At 55.5% G+C, this 4,850-nt stretch overlaps 2 non-coding genes across 2 annotated transcripts; both read left to right on the top strand.

Moving 5' to 3' along the window:
- The first annotated feature begins 1,199 nt into the window (after positions 1-1,199).
- Positions 1,200-1,292, top strand: LOC113617113 (small nucleolar RNA SNORD116). The gene has a single exon (XR_003431516.1). It is a non-coding gene; the product is annotated as a small nucleolar RNA SNORD116 (small nucleolar RNA).
- Positions 1,293-4,094: 2,802 nt separating this feature from the next.
- LOC113617111 (small nucleolar RNA SNORD116) lies at positions 4,095-4,187 on the top strand. The gene has a single exon (XR_003431515.1). It is a non-coding gene; the product is annotated as a small nucleolar RNA SNORD116 (small nucleolar RNA).
- The last annotated feature ends 663 nt before the right edge of the window (positions 4,188-4,850 follow it).

The raw sequence follows: 4,850 nt of genomic DNA, 5'->3' as shown, positions 1-4,850 counted from the left end.
GGATGGTAGCCTAGTTTCGGCTGTGGGGTCTGAACTTGGGTCATGGTTGCTGAAGCCCACCACTTCCTGTGGTGGGCATTCCTGTGGGTCCACAGAAAGTGATTTGGCCTAGTTGGCGAGAATTGCCACATAGGCCGAATTTCATTAGCCTCTTGAGTGGTGTCGGGGTGCATCTTGCCTGTAGCCTACCGCAGGTCAGGGTCTGCCCAACCAGCGGAGGTTGTCTTGCCTCTGGGAGTGCTGGAAGTGGCCCCAAGTGCACATCAGACGTGCTACTAGATGGCAGGATCTCCGGTTCCACGTATGTCACACCCACGGCCGGGAGGCAAGTCTGGTTAGGTCTTTGTGCTTTGGTCAGAAGGCTTGGCTGTGGGAGAGCGGGAATCCGTGGCCTATTTCAACAGCCCCTGGGTTTCAGAGTTTGCATTCGGCCTCTTGAAGCTTGAAGGGGTCTTTCTCCATTTAGGGAGGGTGGTGTCCAGTGCCAGTGCACTGCGTATCAACTGTGGCTTTTACAGTTCGGTGTCCCTGTGGAGGACCTCAGGGACACACGGAGACCAAGATGCAGATTCAGAGGAACACAAAGAGCCCAGAAGCTCGTCCTCGTGAGCTGTTACAGTCACATACACGCATAGGTGTGAACACACACATAGACCCTCTGAAATACTGGCCAACGTACGTGCCTAACTTTCTGCAGTCGTGTTATCAGACAAACATTGAGTCCTCAGTAAGGGTAGAGGTCCTTGGGAAGCAGGGTCCGGGCTCAAGCCCAGGTAAACATTCGCATGAATCACGTTCTCTGTGGGCCCCAGTCCAATTCTGAAGCCTGTGTGATTTATGTCCACTTCTCAGGTGCGGTTTCTGGGCAGGGGTGGCCGACAGTAAAGCAAGAAGACTTTCGCGTTGTGTGATGACTGGAGGTGCTCAGGAGAACTGGAAAAGTGAGGTGGGGACAGGTTTCTAAGCGTGGTCCCGGATGACTCAGGAAGGTAGGCGTTCACTCAGCCTAAGATGTGCCATTGGATACTAGGTTTTCCTCAGACGGGCCCAGTGACTTCAAGAGTAGTTTGACTGTTGCTCTTGCAGAGTGGCCTGAGGGCTGCAGATTCCCCAGGGTTTTGGAGTACTACGAGGTCATGGCTCCTCTGCAGACCCGCATGCATGCCCGGATGTGTTCTGCTGCGTCCCAGCACGTGCTTGGATCGATGATGACACCCTTGTATGCATTCCTTGGAAAATCTGAACAAAATGAGTGAGAACACTCTACCGTCTCCTCAACGAGTCTGATGTCCAGCAAGTTTCCTCTCTCGGGCGTAGGGGACAGTGAGGAGCGAGGTATGTAAATTGGGTAGAGTTGTGATCCCATTGCCAGTGGAATAACGCCCAAAGGGTGTGTGGCAGGACTTAGAGAAGATAGACATGCGTAGGCCCCGCGTCCCCTGCTGACATGCATGCAAACACCACTCAGGGCTCCAGACTTGGAGGGGCTCCTCTCTGAGGGTCGACTGTGTCTGCCCATGAGCTGGGTCGTCTATGAATATCAGGTCAGTGCTGAAAGACCGTTGAAGGAATGCGAGGGGGCAGGCTCTCCTGCTGGTCTTAAGAGTCGGAGTGTGTCCTGGAAAAGGCCCAGTGAGCTTGCAGCTTGGAATGGTGTGTTTTGGCCGGGATCACGCTTTGTGCACGCCGCTTCGGGGTTTAGCTCTGGAAGCCAAAACGAGCAAGCTTCCCCGGTTGGGGCCTGGAGCATGAGGCCAGGCCTGTGGCCCTCACTGTCGTTTGCTTTGGCGCTTTGATGTTCTTGAGTTCCCGGTGTGGCTGGAGCAGTGAGTGGGTCTGGACTGGGGTTGGGCCTTGGTGGAAGGGGACTGATGGATTAGGCCTAGTTAGGGCCCATGTCAGCTCCTGTACTACAGCTCCCGGCACAGGTGTTGGCACAAAGCGGGCCATCGTGGAATGGGGTTAGTACCGAGTGCTGCATTTAAGCCTGCGTGGTGGCTGTTTCCTGGAGAGGAAGGTAAGGCATCATGAGGACATGTCCTGTGTGATGTCGTGGGATGAGCTGTCATTATTGGGGTGCAGGCGCTGGCCACGGCTTCCCAAGGATGTGTCCTGTCCGTGATGGGTTGGCATCAGTTGCCTATGAAGGGGATGGGTTTGGCAGTTCAAGAGGATGGGGTGAGGTAGGTAACCTGCGTAGAGTTGTGATCCCATTGCTGGAGGAATGATGCCCAGAGGGTGTCTTGCAGGACGTAGAGCAGATAGACATGCTGAGGCGTCTGTGCCGCTCTCCTTGAGGATAGGTGAGTTGTGTGAACATGCCATTTGGCCAATATGTTGCCTTGTTTGGGAATGTGCAAAGCGAAAAGTTTTTCTCCCACAGGGCATGATGCGTCCGGCCCGTGAGGCACGCGGGACTTTCAAAGAGCCAGAGATTTATCTGGAGCAGTGTGTTGGCGGAACAGCGACGCGGGCACTGTTGCGATGCCGGGTGCGCTGCCGCAGACAGGCACTGTGCCCTTTGAAGCTTCCAGGTCCCCTTGGGTGGCAGGTCCCCTTGGGTGGCAGAGGTCTTCCGTTGGCAATCTGTCTGTGGTTCGTGGGGACAGTGCCTTTGATCTCTGTGAGGTTCTCGGTAGTGTCGCTGTGGCGGTGGAGAAGTGCTAGGATCCGTGGGGTAGGGTCAGTGTCATCAAAGCAGACATGCTTGCGATTTGTAATCCCTGGTGTACAGTGTCCCCCTGTTTGCACCATGTCTGTGGCTTCCAGTAGGGTCGAGTTGCCCCGTGGGCCGGAGGAAGGCACGGAGGAAGAATCTGTCCAGGGTTTGTGCGTTTCCTCGGGGTTCAGGGCCGCCAACACTACTGGCTGGGTGCTGGCGAAACATGGCAGGGATGGTAGCCTAGCTTCGGCTGTGGGGTCCGAACCGGGGTCATGGTTGCTGAAGCCCACCACTTCCTGGGGTGGGCATTCCCATGGGTCCACGGAAATTGATTTGGCCTAGTTGGCGAGAATTGGCACATAGGCCGAATTTCGTTAGTCCCTTGAGTGGTGCCGGCCCGCATCTTGCCAGTAGCGTGCTGCAGGTCAGGGTCGTCCCGACCAGCGGAGGTTCTCTTGCCTCCAGGAGTGCTCAAAGAGGCCCAAAGTGCACATCAGATGTGCTACTAGCTGGCAGGGTCTCTGGGTCCACGTATATGTCATACCCACGGCCGGGAGGCAAGACTGGTTAGGTCTTTGTGCTTTGGTCAGAAGGCTTGGCTGTGGGAGAGCGGGAATCCGTGGCCTATTTCAAAAGCCCCTGGGTTTCAGAGTTTGCATTCGGCCTCTTGAAGCTTGAAGGGGTCTTTCTCCATTTAGGGAGGGCGGTGTCCAGTGCCAGTGCGCTGTGTATCAACTGTGGCTTTTATGGTTCGGTGTCCCTGTGGAGGACCTCAGGGACACACGGAGACCAAGATGCGGATTCAGAGGAACACAAAGAAGCCCAGAAGCGCGTCCTCGTGCGCAGTTACAGTCATATACACGCACAGGTGTGAACACACTTATAGACCCTCTGACATACCGGCCAATGTAGATGCCTAACTTTCTGCAATCGTGTTGTCAGACAAACACTGAGTCCTCAGTAAGGGTAGAGGTCCTTGGGAAGCAGGGTCCGGGCTCAAGCCCAGGAAAACATTCGCATGAATCACGTTCTCTGAGGACCCAGGTCCAATTCTGAAGCCTGCGTGATTTATGTCCACTTCTCAGGTGCGGTTTCTGGGCAGGGGTGGCCGACAGTAAAGCAAGAAGTCTTTCGCGTTGTGTGATGACTGGAGGTGCTCAGGAGAACTGGAAAAGTGAGGTGGGGACAGGTTTCTAAGCGTGGTCCCGGATGACTCAGGAAGGTAGGCGTTCACCCACCCTAAGATGTGCCACTGGATATTAGGTTTTCCTCAGACGGGCCCAGTGGCTTCAAGAGTAGATTGACTGTTGCCCTTGCAGAGTGGCCTGAGGGCTGTGGATTCCCCAGGGTTTTGCAGTACTACGAGGTCATGGCTCCTCTGCAGACCCGCATGCATGCCCGGATGTGTTCTGCTGCGTCCCAGCACGTGCTTGGATCGATGATGACACCCTTGTATGCATTCCTTGTAAAATGTGAACAAAATGAGTGAGAACCCTCTACCGTCTCCTCATCGAGTCTGAGGTCCAGCACGTTTCCTCTCTCGGGCATACGGACAGTGAGGAGCGAGGTAGGTAACCTGCGTAGATTTGTGATCCCATTGCCGGAGGAATGACGCCCAAAGGGTGTCTTGCAGGACGTAGAGAAGATAGACATGCTGAGGCGTCTGTGCCGCTCTCCTTGAAGATAGGTGAGTTATGAGAACATGCCCTTTGGCCACTTTGTTCCCTTGTTTGGGAATGTGCAAAGCGAAAAGTGTTTCTCCCACAGGGCATGATGCGTCCGGCCTGTGAGGCACGCGGGACTTTCGAAGAGCCAGAGATTTACCTGGAGCGGTGTGTTGGCGGAACAGCGACGCGGGCACTGTTGCGATGCCGGGTGCGCTGCTGCAGACAGGCACTGTACCCTTTGAAGCTTCCAGGTCCCCTTGGGTGGCAGAGGTCTTCCGTTGGCAATCTGTCTGTGGTTCTCGAGGGCAGTGCCTTTGATCTCTGTGAGGTTCTCGGTAGTGTCGCTGTGGCAGTGGAGAAGTGCCAGGATCCGTGGGGTAGGGTCAGTGTCATCAAAGCGGACATGCTTGCGATCTGTCATCGCAGGTGTACAGTGTCCGCCTGTTTGCACGATGTCTGTGGCCTCCAGTAGGGTCGAGTTGCCCCGTGGGCAGGAGGAGGCCACGGAGGACGAGGCTGGC

This window comes from Aethalodelphis obliquidens, unplaced genomic scaffold (genome assembly GCF_003676395.1).
Source record: "Aethalodelphis obliquidens isolate GAN/ISIS:26980383/991018 unplaced genomic scaffold, ASM367639v1 scaffold1860, whole genome shotgun sequence".
In the NCBI taxonomy this organism is placed as follows: Eukaryota; Metazoa; Chordata; class Mammalia; order Artiodactyla; family Delphinidae; genus Aethalodelphis; species Aethalodelphis obliquidens.
The sequence above is the reverse complement of the archived record's forward strand: the minus strand, read 5'-3'. Positions and strand labels throughout refer to the sequence as shown.